Source organism: Marmota flaviventris, chromosome 3, assembly GCF_047511675.1.
Source record: "Marmota flaviventris isolate mMarFla1 chromosome 3, mMarFla1.hap1, whole genome shotgun sequence".
Lineage (NCBI taxonomy): Eukaryota > Metazoa > Chordata > Mammalia > Rodentia > Sciuridae > Marmota > Marmota flaviventris.
The window spans coordinates 144,428,057-144,450,444 of NC_092500.1; the positions used below are offsets into that span (position 1 = coordinate 144,428,057).

Here is a 22,388-nt window from a genome sequence, read left to right on the forward strand (position 1 = left end):
GGGCGCGTGAGCACAGGGATCGCGGCAGCCTCTGCAGACAGCAGCTGCGGCAAGGCAGGCGGGCTCCTGCGGAATCCAGGAAGAGCCCAGTTGTCCCGGCGACTGCGGCGCCTCGTCAATCTTCCTCCTTCCGAGGCTCCGGGTGGTGTGCGCGCGTGTGGGTGTGGGTGAGTGGGTGGGTGGGTGTGTGCGGCGGCGACACGCATGTGCCCCCCTCCACATGCGTGCTCCTACTTACTGGCCCAGGCGGCGACGGGAGCCATGGCTGCCAAGGATGCCGAGCCCGCCGATCGACCCCGCGCGTCGGCACCGCGGCTCAGAAGCGGACACGCAGAACGGGTGTGGAAGGGCAGGAAGCAGGACAGCCGCCCAGTCTCCTGCTAATCACCGAGCTGCCCCGAGTGAAGAGCCGCCGATCCTGACAGGCTTCTCATTTTCATGTAAAACACCCCGAGGCGGCGCTGGGACCTTGGCTGGCGCCCCAGCCTAAGACAGCGCTTGGATATTTACATATTTTTAGGATGGTCCCTCCCCCTGGCCGAGAAAGCGAGGCTTCGTGGGAACCGGAGAGCTGCGGTGCCCTGCCTTGCCCACCTGCGCCAACCCCGAAGTGAGCCAGAGCCAGAGGGAGGGGGCGCCAGCGCGAGCTCCTCCGACCGCGGCAGACGCGCAGGCCTGGGTGGACGCCGCCGGGAAACGCAGTGCAAGTGGCCTCGGCTCCCTCTCTCTCCCCCAGGATCCCCGGCGTAAGTCACTGCCAGGCGCCTGGGCTGCACTCAGGTCCACAGCCCCTGCACACCCACGGCTCTGCACAGCTGTTTCTGGCCCAACAACCAATCGCTATAGGACAACAATGCGCGCGGCGCGCGAGGGGAGGAGGGGGCGATGCGCCGCCCGGGCCGGGGCGCTGGGCCCGGGACGCCGAGGTCACGCCGAGTTAAAGGCGCCTGGCCACATTGCTGCGAACCCCAACCACGATCCGCCTACTGCCATTTTTTCCAGACCGCCCCTATTTGGCTTTCAAAAAAAAAAAAAAAATGCTTTCGAGCTGTAGACAACAAAAATAAATATTTTCCCTTTTAACATTGTATTTTATTTCACGTTTGGGCATTCTTTTTCCACCTGTGACAACGCAACGTTCAAAATCTTTTTTATGCTGTTGTGTCACAGTCACAGGTGCCAAGATGCAAAGACAGGGGACAGGGATATTAAATCTAGGGATATGCTCTTTAGGCTGATAACCGTGGAAACGCCAGCAGATTTTAAATGGTTAATGTTCAGGAAGTTCTAGCACAATCTGGTGCTATTCCAAGGGTTGACTTCTTTGGGAGAGAAACAAGATTCTTGGAAAACCAGGCAGAGGCATTACAGAATCTAGAACTAGAGCGTCCATCGTTCAGTATGCCAAGGCTGCCCTCTGTAATCTGCGGCCAGTATGATCTCTCCCTTGGGATACCAGGGGTAAATAAATGACCATAAGTCTCCATAAGTCTCTTATGGATCTTATATTTACACTAATCAGTATTTATTACCAACTGTAAACCAATCAGCTAATGCTTAGTGACATTTTTTTTAAGTTAGAATTTTGCTAAAAGTCTCCTTTAATGTAAAAGAACTGCTAAGAGCCTAAAGACTACCGCTTTAGAAGCTATAGGCTAAATGTGTAAAGAACCAAAAGGAAAATAAAAATAATTGTATTAATGAATGCAGAAGATACTGACCTTTAGAGATCTCTATTCAACAGTAAGTACCTCCCATGAATCAAAAATGGTTACATGAATGACTATAATAGTTTGATTTAAGGCTAATGGTGATACCTTTGGCAACTGTGATATTCATTCATTGAACAAATAATTCTTGACTCTTGTATATGCTAGCTAGCACCGTGATGAGTGCTGAGAGATACAATAAGTTCTATGAAGAAAAAAAAATGACCTCTATGGGAAATTATGGTTGAGCTGATGATACCTACAGCATAAGGAGCTACCTAAGCAAAGAGTTTGGGAAATGATGTTTGAAAACATGGGAACAGCCCATGCAAAGGCCCTGAGGTTGGAAAGAGTCAGCTTCTGTTGGAAGAAATGAAAGAAGGCCAGTGTGGCTGGAATTGGAGTGAATGAAGTCATGAGGGAGGGGAGAGCCAGATCATGCAAGGACTTGCAGGCCATGTTAAGAGGTTTGTACTCTGTTCCTGGTGTAATGTGAACCACCAAAGAGTTTAAAGCAAAGAAACAGCAATAGTTTTAGAATTTCTATATAGAAAGGGCTTAGAGAAGGGGGTCTGTTTGAAGGGAGGAATCAGCTAGGAATTTCCCAGAAAGTAAGTTTGAATCACATTTGACTTGAAATTGAAAAAATATTAACTTGTTCATATGAAAAACTGGGGGTGGGTTGATGGATATTTGGGGAGGAGGGCTACAGCTTCATTGAGCCACTTTTGAAAGCAGACCTAGTAGGACAGCCATATCATCCAGTGGTCAAGGCCAAACAACCTGACACAGGAGAATTTGACAGTCATATGCTGTGTTTGTTAAACCACATCAGAGGGCAAAGTAGGAGAGGAAGGGCAGTTAGGTAATTTATTCATTGAATCAGATATTTTGAATGGTTATGAATAGAAGGTTTTCATCTGGCAAATAGTATATTGTGAAATGAGCCCTATCTGAAGAGACTGGACATGTGTAGCCACTGTTAAAACTTATTGTGTCCATCTGTTATGTGGAAAAGATTCACTTTGGTCATTTGTAACCCCCACATCCTCATCTCTCTCCGTCTACCTGAGCCAGTCATGTATGTGGGACATTAAGTGTCCATCAAGCACATTCAGTTTTGCAACCCCAGTATTCAGTAATAGAAAAGTTTAGCATTAAATAAACAAATGATAAAACAAATTGATTTTATAGAATAATATTCTTGAATCAGGCTTAAGAACAATCTGTGTATATGGTATTTATATATCAAACATATTAGCAACACTAATGAAAGATTTGCTTTGCGATTCTAATTCATTTGTGTTATTGACTTTAGAGTCGTAATGTTCGATTGAAAGGGGTAAGAATTTTAACTTTGAAATTCTCTTCACTTAAAACTTTATGAAGTTTGTAACAGTTGAATGAATTTAAGGGATAATAAAATGTAAACTCCATGAGCCTAAGAGTTTGCTCTAGTGATTGTTGCTCTTTGTTCTTATTTTATTCATAGTTATTGCTCCAGGGGCTAGCAATACCTGGGGGTGACTAAGGAATGCCTGTGAAGCACAGGGGAAGATTTGGGTTGAAGCCTTCCCAGATACATCAACTGCCTTTTAAAAATTAAATGTGTAAGAGTATGACTTGAAAAACCAGATGAACTGGACTTAATGAAAATTTTGAAATTGTATGCATCAAAAGACATTAGAAACAGAGAAAAAAAGGCAAGACACAGAATGGAAGAAAATATTTGCCAATCATAAATATAATAAAGGATGGATATCTGGAATATATACAGGAAGCCTAAAATTTAACACAGCAACAAATATGCAATAACCCAATTCCAAAATGGCAAAGAACTTGAGAAGATATTTCTGCAAAGAAGATACACAAATGGCCAAAAAGCACATAAAAAATGCTCAGAATCACTTATCATTAGAGAAATGCAGATTAAAGCTATAATAAAGTACCACCTCACACCCATTAGGATGGCGACTGTCAACAATAACACAGAAAACAACAGTGGAAAAAAAACTGAAAGCAAGGTGTCAAAGAGATATTTATACACCAATGTTCATAACTGCATTCTTCACAACAGCTAAAATGTGGAAGCAATCCAAGTATTTATCAATGGATGGATAAATAAAATGCAGTATACATATTCAATGGAATATCATTCGGCCTTCAAAAGGAAGGAGATTCTGACACATGCTACAACATGGATGAACCCTGAGGACATTATGCTAAGTGAAAAAAGTCACAAAAAAGTGCTGGGGTTGTGGCTCAGCTGTAGAACGCCCCCCTAGCACGGGCAGAACCTGGGTTCGATCCTCAGCACCACAATAAAAATAAAGGCATTGTGTTGTGTCCATCTACACCTAAAAAATAAATATTAAAAAAGTCACAAAATGACAATTAGGTGGGCTGAGATTGTGGCTCGGCGGTAGAGCACTCACCTAGCACATGGGAGACTCTGGGTTCGATCCTCAGCACCATATAAAAATAAAATAAATAAAGGCCTTGGGTCCAACTACAACTAAAAAATTTTTTAAAATATTTTAAAAAAAGACAAATATGCAGGCCCAAAATCCCAGTGACTTAGTAGGCTAAGACAGGAGGATTACAAGATCAAGACCAGCCTCAGCAACTTAGCAAGGCCCTAAGCAACTTAGTGAAACCCTGTCCCAAAATAAATTTACAAAATAAAAATAAAAAGGGCTGGAGATATGGCTCAGTGGTTAAATGTCTCCAAGTATATATTAAAAAAAAAAAAAAACTAATAGTGTATGATTCCACATATATGAAAACTCAGAATAGTCAAAATTATGAGACTCGGAGGAGAATGATGTTTGTTAGGACTGGGGGAAGGGCTAGTGGGGAGTCAATGAGTAGAAAGTATTAATCTTACAAGATGAAACAATTATGAAGATGGATGGTGGTGACAGATGCTGATGTTCTGGATTTATTTCATTTTGCTAAACTATATCCTTAAAATAGTTAAAATTATAAGTTAATTGTGTGTATTTACCTTGATAAAAATAACAACTTTTAAAAAATTAAATATATCAGGGCTGGGGATATGGCTCAAGCGGTAGCGCGCTCCCCTGGCATGCATGGGGCGCGCAGGGTTCGATCCTCAGCACCACATAAAAAAATAAAATAAAAATGTTGTGTCCACCGAAAACTAAATAAATTTAGTTATTTATTTTAATATTTATTATTTAAATAATAAATATTAATTTTTAATATTTATTATTTAAAATAAATATTTTAAAAATTCTCTCTCTCTCTCTCTCCCCCCCCCTAAAAAAAATACATCAAATGTACAGATGTAATTAAGTATTCAAGGGAATGTATTTCATTGTGTTTCTAAATAAAACTAATGGTTGAGTAAAGGGAATTTAATCTTCAATTTGAGTTGATCAAATGCTTTTCAAAGTCAAAACTGTAAGAGTTATTGTTTCTATTTTTCTTATTTAAAAAATAAGCAGATTTTAGAAACCTCTAAAACTGTGAGCCCCCCAAAAAAAACCCTTTTGTTCTTTTTAAGTTAATATTTCAGGTATTTTCTTATAGTAACAGAAAGCTAGCAAGTAAAGCAAAGCTTGATATTTGAATTTGAACCATTTGTATACTGAACATTAATTAATGGTCTAAGTATCTGTAAACAACCTTTGCTGTATATAGAATTCCCTACCTCCAACAATTAAAAGTCCACACTGACTACAAACTGTAGATTAAATTAAATCAGAGAGAAACTGAACTACTGAAGTAATTTTTTTAAGGTTGATTTGAGTAAAAAATAAATAAATGTAAACATATAAATGTAAGAGGTAACAGAACTGGTCCTGAACATGTAGCCCAGAGAAGATCAATCTCAGTCCAGAACCTTCCAAGCACATAGCAGCATAGATATAAGGAAGGTCATGGATACAATATTAGCAACTTCCATTAGTGCATTAAATTCATCAAATTGGAATTTCATGTACATTCCATTGAAACTGAAACCAAACTGCCCCTGGCCTCTTCTCTGGCAAAGCATGGCTTTGATGTAGTAACATGACTTCAGCATTCGAAGAGGAATAAGTGTGTATGCATTTACATAAGCATGGAACTTTGTGATTCAAATATTTCTTGAATAAAAATCAGAGTCCTAAATCTGATAATAATTTATCTTTCTGCTTCTTCCTGGAACATGAATTACAAAAAAATACTAGCAGTTTAATTTTATAAATACACTGAGTAACAAGTTTAAAAAAAAATACACATACACACCTTGGTGTAAGGTGGTTGTGTGGCCTAGGTTATGAAACAGAGGACATCAGAAAAAGAGCCAGTCCCTGAAGGAGGCTTTCAGAGGCTTGTAAGATGGAAAACGGAGGTGGGGGGCGGGATTTCTTACAAGATGAATATCTACACCCGTATATTCATGTTCACCTACATATGCCCTCCTAAGGCAGTAAGGTAGTGACCAAGGCTTTGTCCCTCGGGCACATTTGAAAGATGTTTTTGGCAACTCCTAGTTAGACCTTCATCAGAAAGCTCTAGCACTTTATGGTCTTTCCCAGAAGATGTTCTCTCCTCCTGTGGACCCCCACGTGTGCATTTAGTTCTGCATCTCTCAAAGCTGTGCTGCAGGGAATGCTTGTCCAAGGCTCGTTCACAGCTGTGATTTGAAAAGAGAGTTTATTGTCAAGTAAGTTTGGAAAATATTTTATTTAAAACAGGCCTGCCAGACCTCTCTGAGCTTTTGAATGTTGGTGTATATTGGAAACCTAGCCCCCCAAATGCTAATCGAGCTCTAAGAGGAAAAAGTGCATTTAAAAACTCTGAATCTTTTCTAGATACTTCGGGTTACCCATGAACCGTGTTCATATCATATAACTAAACAGGCGAAGTCCCAGTGATGTGCCTGGATGTTGCCACTAACACCAGGGTGTTGCTAAGTCAGAGAGCTTAAAGACACGGCCTCCATAAACTTAGCTTAGAACAAGAAAGAAGAAAATAAAACGCAGGCCAGCAGGAGTGTGCTCCGGAGCCATGGCATTCAGTAGGGATCAAGAAGAATCTAGAAAAGTGAAAACTACCCCAAGTGTCCACTGATGGATAAATGGATCAAGAAAAAGTGGTATAGGGCTGGACGTAGCTCAGTGGTAGAGTGCTTGCCTAGAATGCACGAGGCCCTGGGTTCCATCCCCAGCAACACACACACATACACACACTCACACACACACACACACACTCACACACAAGTACTCACACACACAGGGGTATAAAATGGAACAATATTCAGCTTTCAAAAGGAAGGAAATTCTGACATATGCTATAACATGGAGGAACCTTCAAGCCATTCTGCTAAGTGAAATAAACTGGTCCCAAATGGACAAATGTATGAGTTCACTTATAGGAGGATCCCAGAGTAGCCAAATTCAGAGAAGCAAAGGAGAAAGAGGCCCACCAGGTGCCAGAGACAGGGATAATGGTTACAGAGCATCGGTTTGGGAAGAAGAAAAAGTTCTGGAGATGGATGGGGCTGATTGTCACACAATGATGCAAATGCACTTAATAAGAATAGAGTTCAAACAACAAGGTCACAGTCAAGAAGTGGCTTTGTATGAGCATGGTACAGAGGATGAGTTTTTGAATCGTTCTTTGAGCCTTACTTGCACACATGGAGGGTGGGGGAGGGGCACACGTTCCTTCCTTTATTATATTTAAAAACAAAGCCTAATATCAGATCATAAATACAAAAGAGAAGCTCAAAGGCACACTGACATGGTCAGGTTCCACCCAAATGTTACTAGAAAATGAGTTTTTAAAAGACCCATAGAAAAATGTTTTAAGTCTTTTTTAAAAAAAAAAACTTTATAGACACCGACATTATTGCTCTTTCAATTTGATACTAAATACATTAGCAAATGTTGCATTTTCAAATGCATCCTCCTCTTATTTAATAAACCAATAATTGTTAAAGCTGAATTAAAGCCAAGTCTTCATTATTAAATTTATTTTAAAGACCTAGCTCAAACCTCACTTCACATTTGATCAAATCCTAACTGCCTATTTGTAAATGGGACCATTTGTACTTTTGCTGGTCCAATCTGAACCTTATAACATTTCCAGATGCATAAAGATAACTGTAAGGGTATCTTGTCCTGTGACCTATGACCTGCTGTGACCTGTGACCTGAAGAAGAGGAAGCAGTTCTCTGCACAGCCTGGAATCATCCATGTACCCAAAGCTGAACTTCTGGTCCAGGCCTTACCCTTTCCAGGGCTGAAGATGTACAACTATGTTGGGTGCAGGACAGTCCCCTGCTCCCCTCTGCATAGGGCAAGAAGGTCCCCTCACGACACGCTTCAGTGATGACCCAGATTTCCCTACACCAGGGCTTGGCATGGAAAACAGCAGAGCACCGGGGTGTGGTGCGTGGGACAGTATCTAGGACACCTTGTAAAATTCAAATGCGGCTTTTCTGGAATAAGAATAGCAAGAGGGAAAAAAGGATGAGGAACAGTGAAAGGATGGAAGCCAATTGGGGACACCTGCACACCACCACGTGAGGCTTTCTCCAGCCACCTGAGGTCTCATCACTTTGGGGCACCGTATGCTAAGTAGGCTGTGCCCACCTCTGCTCTGACCTGGAGCTTGCCACAGGCAGGAAGAAAGGAATTGCTTGCTTTGTTTTGCATAGCAAAACCAGCCCATCATCTCTTAATGGCTTCTAAAGTCTCAGGAGGCACTTATTTTATAATATTATTGTTTCTCACATTGAGGCCTTCACCAGAGCATAATGCAAAAGGAAAGGGGGTACACTGACTACTAGGCAAAGGAGGGACATAATTGGACATGCAGTTAAATTTTTAATCCAGTGAGAACTGGCTGCATACAGGCACAAAGGAACTCTGGGTTTGGAGCAAATGCTGTAAAACTGAATTTTGATGATGGATGCCCAATTGCATAAATCTATTAAAATACATCAAACTGTACACTTCAAAAAGGATGAGTTTTATGATAACTGTCATGAAATTTGTGCCTCAATAGAGCTGTTTAAGAAAAAGTTACCAAGCCACAGTGTGGAAAATAACACAGAAAACAAAGTGGTACAACAAATGAGGCGAGTCTGGATTTGAATTCCAGCCATAGAATGGAGAAGAGTGGACAGGAAGCACGGCCAAGTTAGAGCCTGCTGAGCACACTGGGGCAAGGGCAGGGTCGGGGAGGACACAGGTCATAGAGGTCGCCAGTCTTGATGGACAGGTGACCCCACACATAGAAACTGGGAAGTCTTTTTAATTTTGATCTCCCTTTTCCTGAACTCTCTAATACTTCTCATTCATGCTACCTACTATGGCCCTTGTCCTCACAGTACTTCTCAGTGTTAAGTAATTCCTAATTACATATACTAACATTTTTCCTCTTGTAAACAGAACTGAGAATCTGACCATTGCCAAGTCCATTCAGAACTTGGGTCCTCTTTTGGTTTCTTGCTTGATGCTCATCTCCACTCTCTCCTCTTAAAACTCCACTTAGCTCTCCTATTTTTGATTACATCTCTGCACATTTAGTACAGGTGTTCTCAGTTTCACCTCCAATCACCCTTTCTTCCCATTTGCAATCCACTGAATTTGACAACATCCACTGATTTGTTTTAATGTCTGTTAGTGGATGATTTCCAAATATTTCTCACCATCCCAGACCTTTCCCCTGGATCCCCACGTCCTTATTTCCTTCTGTCAATTGTGTGTCTTCCCTGAATACTCCATGAACCATCAAGCTCAAGCTGCTCATTACATTGAATTCATCACCTTCCTGTCACTCTTCCAGCCTCTGGGTCTTGGCACACGTTTCCAGACGTGGTGATTAGTACGTTCCCACCATCCAGTCTTCCCAGACAAGAACCCAGGAACCATCCCCACTGCTCCTGTCCCTTACTGCTCTTGCTCCATGCAGCCCATGCCCATCACTCCACTCAATCTGTCACCATACTGTGTGTTTCTGTCACCTTCCTATGTCCTAAAGGCCTGAGCCAAGGCACTGGGCTAGGAGAGGGAGCCCCTAAACAGAAAACCAGCTCTGCTTACCAAAGACAACACAAAAAGTAACACAAATTTCAATGAAATCAGACCATGCTACAAAATGAAAATATTAAAAATTGCAACAAAATATATGACAAACTACATGTAATCATATACCTAATTTATTTGTTAAAATGCTTCCTTCAAAACAAGCATTTCAATTAAAAGAATGGAACTTCAGAATCAGTCACTGGGTTCATCAACAGTTTAAGGCCAAGATCAGTTTTTATATTTCAGTTTTTATATTAACTAGCCTGGAGAAGTCTCAGGGAGAAGTCACGTGTGAACACCGTTGGGGAGACTGGGAAACACCAAAGCGTCTTCTCTGACAAGGCTGGGCACAATGAAGCCACTTACTTCTGCTCAATAAACCTTGCTACCAGATGTGAGCAGCAGAATCTGTATTTATTCTGCATATGCTGGTATTTAATAAAATCTATGCCTCCTCTTTGAGAAAACATCCAAAAGGCTCTTTTATCAAGCTTTCATGCATCTCATCAAAATAGCTAAAATAAGTAAAATAAGAAGAATCCATAATCTGGCTGTTCACCTAACTGAAAGAAGCCAGTCCACTATGTTCTCAGTGTGTGGCCCATAAGTTGAATTTTGCAACCAGCCTTTCAAACTGTCTCTGTCAAAAGCACTGTCTTTACAAATTAGCATGTGCTGCCACTATATTTCAAATCTAAAGTTATACTCATCAGCCTTCAAACAGACAAATGTCACACCAAAATATGATCATTAAAAAAGTCAGGAGCAAGGAGGGCCTCTCACCCAGACAACAAACCCCATGTCTATCTAAACCCCAAGTAGACAAATACCAGGTTTCTTCTCATGAAATTCAATAAGCCTCTGAATGAAACAATACTTGATTGGAGTCACCAAACTTGACAAGTTGGGGGCGGGGGAGTAGAAATTAAGTTGCCTGATTTACATGGCTGACAATTTTAACAATCCATTAAGTACATTTTTAAATTTTCCATGTGCATCTCAGGCTTACAGTGTAAATAACAAGTGGTTAACTTTCGCTTCTACTGTCAAACTTCAGGAGGTAGAAGGGCACCTTCGCCATGACATCTTCATGAACTTCTTCACACCACTCCTTCTATTGACCCCCAAACTCTACCTAACATCACAAAGCTGGGTTCCTCAGATGATCATGACAGTACCAATTTGTTTGTATTCAAAACAGTACATGCTGAGAGCCACAGCCGAGTCGGAATGGCCCCTGGCATTTTGCCAGAAGTAATGGTTGAGAGATGAGCCATTAAGATGATGTTGGATTGGTTCAATTATATATTAGACTTTTACTGTCCAGTAATAGGATGGCTCTTGCTGCCTTGGTTGGGCGCCCTGGAGTTCCCATTGAGTTCTCACGGGGTTCCGAGAGTGAGTGCAAGCGCAGCCAGGTGGTGTTCCCGGAGAGTTCCCGGGGAGAGTTCTGGTTGGTGTGTGGTGTGTTGCTGGAGGAGCCACGTGGGTGGCGTTCGGGAGAGTTCCCGGGGAGTGTGCGTGGAGTGTTGGTGGAGTTCGGGCAATAAAGTTTCCTGTTTGAAGATACAGGTGCTTTGTGGCGGCTTGTGATTTGTGCCCAGCCAGACTGCAGGCAAGTACACAAAAATATAGCTGTCATCCTTGTAAATGATGTGTATCTCATTTGAACAGGGCCTTAACGTACTTTGCCACATTAGTGGACTTTTGTGTGGTAGAAAGTATTTTTTCATGGTTACTCTCCCACTCATTACAAAATCATGAAAATTATGGGAGCTGCAAATCCCATTTAATGAGCAGATAAAGTGCATTAGGAAGAAATATGCTAAAGTAAAACACAGCATTTGGACCACACAGAAATCGCCTCCACCTAGTGATACTGCCAGACTCCCCTGTGGAACATGCAGCCACAAAACTGACCCACCCAGCATCCATTCTGGTATCAATTTTTAAGGCTTCCATTTATTTTCTAGTTTTATTTTAAAAAAAATCACTACAAATAAAGTTCTCACATCATCCCCCTATGCCCCAAAGAATCATCTTGGGCACTTGCTGCAATGTATAAAAGCACCAAGCAATGTCCATTCCTCAACAGTTATCATTTCCCATCTCAAGCCTTCTTGGAAGCTGCCCTGTTTACATGGGATGCTTAGTGCCTCCTGGGTCTCCTCAAAAACCCTCATTTATCCTCCAAGACATAAAATAAGGTCAGTTCTCCAAAGATTTTCCATCTTCCTTTCTTTGCACTCCTATTTCCCTGCAATTAAAAGTCCTTGATTTGCTTATACAACAATAAATGCTCTTCCTATTATCTCGGTGCACAAGGTAATGCCATAGAAAAATATCTGCCTGCCCTCCTCCTGGCTCATGATCTCCTCAAGAACAAAGGCTGTTTAGTTTATTGATCTAATGTTCACAGGGCACCTGCTATGGTTATAAGTACTGGAAAACAAAAATTTAAAAGCAAAACTCTATAAACAACCACAAGAACAAAATCCTCCATCATGAAGGAGTCCACTCTAATGGGAGGAGACCATTAAAGCCATTACTTAGCAAGATGTATAGAGTATACAATGGTAATATGTGTGATGGAAGAAAGCAACACCACTGCCTAAGACTGAAAATAATGCCATTTGTGATTCAAAATGGGATGGCCAGGGAAGATGTCACATAATTAATCATTTTATGCCTGGTGCATTTCAAAAAATAGTGACATGGCTCCCAGGCTGCAAAGCCTGGCAGCTGGCCTACTAGGCCTTGCGGAGAAGAGGCAGCAGAGCAATGGAGAGGTGGAATGGCCGCCTGGGTGGGTTGGAGTGGCTGGGGGCAGCAAGCGCAGCCTGCAACATGCGTGGATCCCACCATGCAGGCCTAGCGGTCCTGAGGTGCTGCAAGCCAAGGTGCTATGGCCTGTCATCCTTCTGTGGCCAGGCCTAGATGTGGTAAACACACCTGCTGCAAAAGCCTGCTACCTGCAGCACAGCAGCCCAGAACCTGCAAGCATAGACCACTAGACAGCCTTCACCTCCCATTCCTGACCTGCTGAGACAAAACAGAAGTGTGACACCTGACTAGAAGTCAGGACTGGGGAGTTGGCCAATAGTGTTAGTATTTCCAAATTCTAATTAGCATAAATTTGGACTAATAGCATGTTTACAAACCCTTATTGGCATTAAGTTTAAACCAATAGCAGTAACCCAGGTGCTCATAAACCCTCAGACTAGCACACTGCGCGGAAGAAAACCTGCTATGGGTTTTTCTGGTCCTGTGTCTATTCTTCAATAGATCCTACTCTTACACTTACTCCTCCTGGTCTGTGGATTTCATTCTTCAAATTCATGAGACAAGAACTCTGAAAGAAGAAGAAATTGATAGTGAGCTGCCGGGGTCGGGGGCATGGCCTGCCATTAAGAGTTGCAACATTTCTCGACTACAGAGGCCTACAGCTTGTGCAGACCCCACCTGGCAGCAGAAGCAGTGAATCGAGTTTCATCTCAAAACTCCAGTAGAGCCTTGATAAATGTGTGCCATGATGTGCTAGTGTTAGGCCCCCTTCGGTGCTATGTTCCTAGCAGAGGGGCATCAGATGCCATGGATTTATAAAGTAGATTTAGGATAGTAAAGGAACAAATGTTATGTCTACTTCATCTTCTCTAATATCCTGCACAGCCACGAATCGGTAAGAATTCTTGTGTCTCAGGGAAAAATAAATATTGCCTTATGTTTGCATAGGACTTTCTGTGGTTAGGATCTTATATGTCCCCAAAGACCCATGTGTTGGAGCCTTAGACAACAGGGAGGCAGGATTGGGAGGTGGTGGAAACTTGAAGAGGTGGGGAGGTCTTTAGGTCATTGAGGGCATGCCCCTATGCCCTCTGGTGACCTTCCTGGCCATGAGGTGACCAGGTTTTGTTCTACCATGTACTTTCACTGTGATGTGACACCTCGGCTCAGGCCCCAAAGCAACAGAGCCAATTGATCCTTTGGCTCCAAAACTATGAGCCAAAATAAATCTTTTATATTTATAAGTTGATTATCTCAGGTATTTATTATAGTGACAAAAACCTAACACAGGACTTTACAATTTATTGAGCCTTATAAGCAAAGCAGGGAAGGCAGGGATTATTTTCAGAATTTAAAATGAAAAACCCAAAGTTCTGAGACAGAAGCAACTTGTCCAAAGTCATACAGAGGTCAAAGAACTAGAATTGCAGTCTTAGGATTTCTAGACCAGGATTTTTTTTTCTGCCCTATCCACCATATTTCTATCATGCCTAATGTGAGCAGTAACTAAACTTAAAGCTTCTCTTGTTCACTGTGGTTTATGTGGTCTGAATGAAGTTCATGTCAGTCTTTCTATTGCTAGAATATCCCCAATTTTTAGGTTATCTTGTTAATAAGTTATTATGAATATATGTGCATGTAAACTAGAAGACAAATTTATCCAGATGACTAAAACGCCTTCCCCAGCGCATTTACACAGATGGTGCATGAGATTTAGAGTTAAATCCATACGCCTCCTTCAGACTAATCAATCTTGAAAGTTTTCTTTTTCTCAATTCTGTTTGCAGGTCACCACAGAGCTGCTTCCCAAGCCAATGAAAAACCACACTGTAACACAGATGGATTTTAAAGGCTGGATCCTTTTTCCAACACGCGGCTTCCTGCAATTTAAGGAAATGCTATACTGAACAATTAAAATCATATATCAAAAAAGAAGCAAAACTCAAGTATTTCCTGTTTCATCAAATTACAGTAATTGTAAAGACTAAGGCTCCAAATATTTAAATTCCAGACTTTATTTAAGAATAACTTCTTTAGGGCTGGGAATGTAGCTCAGTGGTAGAGCACTAGCCTAGCATATGTGAGGCCCTAGATTTCAGTCCCAGAACAGGAACCAAAAAAAAAAACCTTCTTTAACTCCAGCAATGATAGGACTTTTGTGTGATACCCTTCAATAATTATAAACAACATTTTCAATGGCAATGTAAAATGAAAAATATAGAGATGTTATTATTTTAAAACTTCTGCTAAGACCATTTGAAAGTCTTTTAAAATCTGTTTCAATATTTAGCAGTTTAAATAATTAAGCTTATGAATACTAACCTTAAATCTTCCTATTATTATTCACATGATATGTTAAAGGTGCCGCAGTATTTTTATTTCAAACATAGGAGGTCAGAAAACCTAGCAACAGTTTGCTGGAACATTAATTAGAGTTACCACGTTACTTATTCAACTAGGATTTTTTTTTTTTTTTTAGTACAAAGGATGCTATTGATTACACTAGAACAAAACATTTAAACCAGTATGCTCCTGGGCAAACTAGAACTTAAGGTCACCCTACTTTAAGTGAAAAGAAGCCAGTCAAGATAATCTGTTTTGTTTTATAAGAGAAACAAATCTAAGTGGGAGACAAGAAAAATTACCAGTAATTTTAATTTCAGAGACTTTTTAATGTAAAGTATTAGTGAGTTAGGGTAACTAGCTTCTCTTCTCTCATCCCTGAGTACAAAGATGAAGACTCAAACATTTGTGGCAAGAGGTTAATTTTTGGCAAGACATATACCAAACTGGCCTCATGACTCCATTTACCAAAAAACAAAGACAAAAATCTCTCGGCAAATGCTGCCAGTAACAAGAACATGGGAACATGAAGTCCAGCAGGACCTGCATTTTCCAGACATTTCTTCCCTCTTGTTCTCTCAGTTTGCACAGGGAATGAGGGAGCATGACTCCCAAGAGACCAAGGGCTCCCTCCAGTCCACCAAGCCACAGACAACTGGCAGCAGAGGAAAGGGGCAAGCCCTAACCTTCCTCCTGTGCACGTGCGTCAGAACACAAGCCGGACGCAATCTGCAGTCCACACCTAGTCTCAGCTAACGAGGGCGTGATCACACCTCCCAGCCAGACAGCCGGCTGCTCCCTACCTCTCTCTGCAGGGAAAAACATCCTAGAAATGTGATGAGGCACAACCCAAAAGCCACAAGAGAGAGGACTAACCCAGAGATTGAGGGGTGGGGGTGACAGGGTTTTATTCCAAAATCTCAGAGACTAATTTCCAGAGGGTGTCTGATCTGGCTTCCTGCCCCTACATACATCTCTCTTCTCCTCTGCCTCTGGTTCTTGGTCAGATGTCCCACTCTTGTTGTGTTGGCGTGTGTCTCTCACGTTGGTCTGCCTCCCCTTTAGGGTTCCTACCCGTGCTTACTGTCACCTCCGGCCTCAGCCTACTCCAGTCCCCTGCTTCCCTGGCTTGCTCAGCTCTGACTTGAGCAACACATGGCAGAAGTAGGCCAGGCAAAGGCAGCAAGGCCTAAGACAATGATATCCAAATGCCAGGCAGAGAGCAAAGGCACTGTAGGGACTAAGGGAGGGGACAAAATCTAAAATTAGGGTGGATTTTCTTCTGTGAGAGAGGGGGTAGTGATTTCACTTCCAGACTATGAAAGGAAGATAGATATGTATGTATGTGTATATGTGTGTGTATATATGTATGTGTATATGTGTGTATATATGTATGTGTATATGTGTGTGTGTATATATGTATGTGTATACATACACATACACATACATACATATACATACACACATACACACACTTTTTTTTTTAATCAAACTGGAGAGATTTAAAGGAAGAGGTGGGAAAATAGAGCAATTAGAAGCTTTTAAAGAGGAGTGTCTCTGGGATTTAGAGTTTATGAAAAGGCCCAACAGCCCAGTGGAAAGGAGACATGGAGAAGAGTCAGGTGGGAGAGACAGGTGCTCCTGATGAAGGTCCCCAGCCAGGATCCTGTCAGAGTGAAGGTCCTCTAAGTTGCTGCAATGTTAGAAAAAAAGGAAAGACCACCTTTGCAAAGGGCTCAAGTCCATCAAATTCAGTTAACCCTGTGTTTGTATTTATTGTTTATTCATTTAAGGTATTTGTATTAGTTTGCTAGGGCTGCTGTAACCAAAACCACCAAATGGTTTCAACAACGTAAGATGGAGATCAAAATCCAAAGGTCAGTAGGGTTGGTTCCTTCTGAGGCCTGTTCCCTGCCTCTCTCCTGGCTTCCAGAAGTTGCTGGCAATCTTTCATCTTCCTTGGCTTCTGCTTTATCATATTTGTCTTCACATGGTATTCTCCCTATGTGCATATTTGTGTCCAAATTTCCCCTTTTATAAAGATGACAATCATATTGGATTAAGGCCCACCCTACTCCAGCACGATTTGATCTTAACTAATTACACCTGCAAGGGCCCTGTGTCCAGATAAGATGCTATTCTGAGCTATTTAGGTTGAGGACTTCAACAATTGTGGAGGATAAAAGTCACATTCAAACCATAACAGTGTTGTTGAAGACAATTCTTCAAATCTTTCGAACTCCTAAAGCAAAGCCAGATTCATTAAGAAAGAAAGAAATTGACCAGGCAAGACAGAGCCCAACAACACATCAAGTACCTCTTTGACAGTTTATAAAAGCAAATCTTTCTTTTTGGTAAACCTGTTCCTCCCTTACACAGGAAGGAGCCAGCTTGTTTTCTAGGGTCCAGAAAAAGGAACCATTTGCCCCCTTCCTTTACACAAAGTTCAGTGAGCTCAAGGAACAACTGAAAATCAGCTCTGCTTATGGCCACCAGCGTGACTGTGTGGTTTGAGTGGTTTGGGCACTTTCTAAAGTGCAGCGGGGGAAAGGACAGAACTCAGATGTTTAATGCTCATTAACAGGAGCAAGAGTCTGCCTCATTCCAGTGAAGCCATGTGAACCTCCTGCTTTTGCTTGCCAAGCCCCAGGGCCCAGAAATAAGCAAGTCAGAATAAGAAGTAGCCATAGGATTAGCGAGGAACAGGCAAGAGAACGCATGCAGGCCCAGGGAAGCTGCACTGTGTCGAAGCTGGCAGTCAGGGCTCTCGAAGGCTCCTTCAAGCCCAGGGGGAATTGGAAGCATGGTTCATAACACCAGGGATCCAGGTGGCATGTTAGGAAGACAGTGGGCCCAGCCTGCCCAAGTAAAATGCAGCCATGTAAGCATCCCTGGATCTCAATAGCCCCACCTGTAAAATGGGATAGCAACAGGGCTCAAGGCTGAGCCCTAAAGCTCAATAAGACACTACATGTGAACAGCTTAAAACAATGCCTAAGAAAGAGGAAATACTATAAATGAGAACTATCACAGGGTAAGCATCCTAATCCAAAAATCCCCAATCCAACATCCTCCAAAATCCAAAATCTTTTTAGTGCCAACATGAGGACAGAAGTAGAAAATTCCACACTGTGAAAATCTGTTTCATTCACAGAATTATTTAAAATATTATATAAAGTTACCTTCGTGCTATGCATATAATATGTATGTAAAGTATAAATTAATTTTGTGTTAGACTTGGGTCCCATCCCTAAGATATCTCATGACATGTGTAAATAGTCAAGTAGCTGTGCACCTCCCACCCCACCCCCAAAATTCTGAAATCCAAAATACTTTGGTCCTAAGCATTTCTGTTGGAGATACTCAACCTGGACTAGTACTCATGGGAGGGCTGAAGCTAAGGAGATTCTTGCTTAGAGCCTTGAATGTTCATCCTTTGTAAAATGAAGTTCTCAGAAGAATTACAAAAAAAAAAAAAGACAACTCCAATACCATATTTTTCTCCCATGGGATGGGAGGATTCAGACAGGCCTCAGGTATTTGGCTACCATTCTACAGTGTTAACAGAGGTATGAGCTTTGGAGCATGATGTACATCCTGGATCCAACACTCATTAGATGCAAAACTTGGGCAAAGTCCAAAACCCCTGCTAAGCCATTATTCCCTCCAAGGTCAAATGGGAAAAAATAACTGTCTCCTAATGTGTAAAGAATAAACGTGAATGGGGATGTAAAGTGCTCAGCAGGGTGCCTGCTAACAACTAGTTCATCAATCAGTCATTAGTAGAACATGCCTGATTACCAAGTGGGGAAGGTGGGTAGATTCAAGGCCTCCATTAACTCATACAAGACCTTTGTAACAATTAGGAGAAAAGAAAGTTGCCTTTCTAATGACACATTTCTTTACCTCTCCAACAACTGTGGCAATGACTATACTGTACCAATCCATGATGTCCCTGATACAAATGGTGTCCTCTTGGTTAGGACACTCTTGTGCAGGGCAGGCCCTGAGTTGGATCGGCCATGGAAAAGAATCTCAATGTGGACAGGAACATACCCTTCAAGAACTTAGCATGATCCTTTGGTAGGAGGTAGTGGCTGGGGGAGATGTGAGGTGATGATGGTGAGGGCAGATATTAAGGATCATTTGTTCAGTGTTCACTAGTGAGATGTCAGTGATTGGGGCAGGGCTGGGTGACTGGTTATTTGAGAGAAAGATGGTTGTTTCTCCTTTCCTATGTATCTTACCCTGATAATACTTACTTAACTCTAGCCTGGTTCTCTCTTTATTGTGTACCTGGGAAGTGCACTAGCAAAGCCAAGAAGGGCTACACGTGTGAGTACAAATGTTAGCTTTCTTTCCCCTTCTCTTGATCTCCCAGGGCCCCCAGTAGACTCGCAGGCATGCAGTCACATTCTCAAAATCTGTGTTATTGAAAAGTCCCCCAGCTAGAAACATTCAATTTACAAAGTATGTCTTAGGTCCAAGACAACCAACTCTACTTACCTTGCATCTGTCTACACCACCTGACAATCATCTGAAACTCCACCACAAGCCAAATAGCCTTCACACCCTATAGGATCCCTGCCTCTCCACCCTATTCCTATTCCCTTCCAGAATCCTCTGTGCCCGCCCTGTCACTTGGGCCCTAATCTCTGGTGACAGATAGGCTGGAACTAGGAAACGGTTCCTTCTCTCTAGCCAGCAGTTTCAGATGACAGGGGCTGAGAAGAGACATGTTGACACTAGAATTCTGAAAGCATTTTTCCGTGTACACATGGTTGAAAGAGGGTTAAATTTCTCTATTGGTTTCAGGCATCTGGTACTAGCCAATTGTAATCCATGAATTTAAAACACAAAGATTTTAAAGGAGGAGTTCCTACAACTCCACAGGCCAAGCAGCAACATAGTTAAAGAAGAGATCCTAGGATACATGGTCCATCGGCCAAGGGAGATGCAGAAATTTGACTCATCCATCAGGCTGAATGTCCACATTGTTTAGCTTCCAGAAGCTGAGGCGTTTCCTCTTCCTTCCTCAACACCACTAACAGAGCAGATGTGAGGCAGCTGGCCAGCACAGAGCCCTCAGATGCAGGATCCTCATTGGTCTCCCTGCACAGAGCTAGAATCACCATAACTCAGCATGGCAAGGAGGCCCCGGACTACAGTGGTGACCACAAAAACGCAGGCCTCTGGACATCGGGGTCTTCATTCCTAATTGCAAATCAGCTGTTCCAACTACAGGTAGGATTTATCAGCTACTAAAGGCATTTCCACCCCCCTCCTCAAATACTTTTCCTCTTGGACCAGCCAAAGGCAGAGAGAAAAGGTGAAACACAACAACACTCTGAAAGGTGAGGGAGGAGGACTTTTTCCAAACTGAGAAAGGTGGGTGGGGGGTGGGGTATGTGATGGGGCCGTGGGAGAAAACACTGCAAGCGCATCACAAAGGTGCGTGCCTGACCCCCAGCTACTGCATTTCACTGGTGTGGACTCTGCTCTGAAACTCAGTCTGACTAGGCCAGCAGATGATGAATGACTGTCCGATCACACGGCCCCTCACTGTCCACATTCAGAGTCCTGATGAGAAAGGCAGCACCCTGAGCCACAAAATATCCTGCCGTCCTCTGGGTACCCTGCCAACCGCACCCGTTCCTTCCCCACCAGCTCATTCATGGGGATGTTTACTTTCATGACTGTGGCTCCCCAGAAAATCCCATTTCCAATTCTCACTCCCAGGTTCCAACTCCCCCTAAACTTTTCCTTCAGGAAGAGACATTTTCTCTCTGATTCTAGCCAGCTTGACTAAATGCCTCACTTTCTCATGAAGCAGACAAGCGATGAAGCCCTTGTTTGGGCCCCTTTACTCCACAAGACAAAATCCCACGCCAATCTGAGAGTACTAATGGGATGTGATGTGCATTCAAAATCGGTTCTCGGCTTCCATCACTAAAGAAATTGAAAAGAAGTAGGAGAAATGGGAAATGCATTATCAACCATGCCTCATAAAGGAATCAACCCACATCCCCTAGAATGCTTCCCTGGGATAGAGTCCGCAGTGAGTGGAAGATGTTTCTAAGTATAAACCAGGTAGATGAACTCCAGGAATACAGGGCATGTGCACCTGCTAAGGCGAAGAATAATCGGTTCAGGACCAGTAAGCAATAGTAACCTTGACTTTGTCCCTTGCTGGAGTGACAAGTTTCTTTAAGATGATGATACTTAAACAAGGAGATACATAAGAAATAACTATACTGTCTTAGGAAAACATCATATTAAAATTTACTAGTTTAGGTAGAAAGAATTAGAACACTCCCAAATTAAGTGACTGTCTATTAAGTTCCTTAGCAAGTATAAAGCCATGCTTCATTTTAGTAGTGATATTGAGAGTCCTTAACAGCATCTCTCTCTTTCCATTGACCTAAAACAACTCACCGTTCTTGACAGAGTCTGTTTCTCCTCTGAAAGGGAAAACATATTTGAAAATAAAAAGACCATATAATATTCATAATAGATCAAAAAGAATGACTATAGGGTATTTAATAACATTATAGAATTACTGCTAATTTATTTGGGTTATCAGGTTAATAGTATTGTGGTTATTTTTAAGTGTCTTTTAGAGACATACACTGAAATATTTATAAATCAAAACTATGTCTGGGTTCACTTCAAAATAACTGAGGGAAGAGGGGAGCTGGGGATACAGATGAAAGAGGATGAACTATAAACTGAAAAATCACTGAAGCCGGTGATTTGGTTTGTCTGTCTATTCTCTCTACTTTTATGTATATTAGAAAGTTAGTATAATGGAAAGAAAAAAGCAACAGCTAAATAAAATGATCTGAATTTTAACTCTCCAATAATAACACGCGTTTCCTAGAAAATTTTCAATTAGGAGTCTGGACAGAGATGAAGAATACTACTAAATCCTATTCATAAATAAGGTATCCAAAACACTGGAGCAAGAGTTAGGACATTGGAGCTCCAGCCCTGGTTTTGCCACATGTTAGCTTTAAGAACTTGAGCATGTCTCTTAACCTCTATGGGCATTGGATCGGGAGTTTTCCAAGGTCTCCTCCAGTGATAAGATTCCATGAAATATGAAGCCCACTTAAAAATAAGAAGCAAAATATGTCAGACAAGCCGTTTAAATTGCACCCAGGCATAGTAAATTCTAACAGCTGTTAAAATTCTACAGTGCATTTGTTCGACTACAAAAACTAAGCACTGCACTTAAACATTGAAAGAAAGATACGTGTCTGACACAGGCAGTCTTGCCTTTGTTCCTGCACATGCCATCAGAGGTATACTCCAGAATAAGGGCAGATGAAATGATAGAATTTAACCAAATTAGTTTTTATTGAACTCTTACAATATCCTAAGGTTAACTGACTCAGTTGGAAATGAGAAACGGTTTTACATCTGGGGAATGCCCTGTTTTCTCTTTCACAATTGCTTTTAAAAAGTGGGAACACAGCACTCAGGAACCCATCAGGATTAATGT

The 22,388-nt window shown here is 41.9% G+C and overlaps 1 protein-coding gene across 2 annotated transcripts in view; it reads right to left on the reverse strand.

Annotated features, from left to right (window-relative positions):
- Window positions 1-22,388, reverse strand: part of Stox2 (storkhead box 2) — a 223,218-nt gene that overhangs the window by 105,567 nt on the left and 95,263 nt on the right. The window lies entirely within an intron of this gene.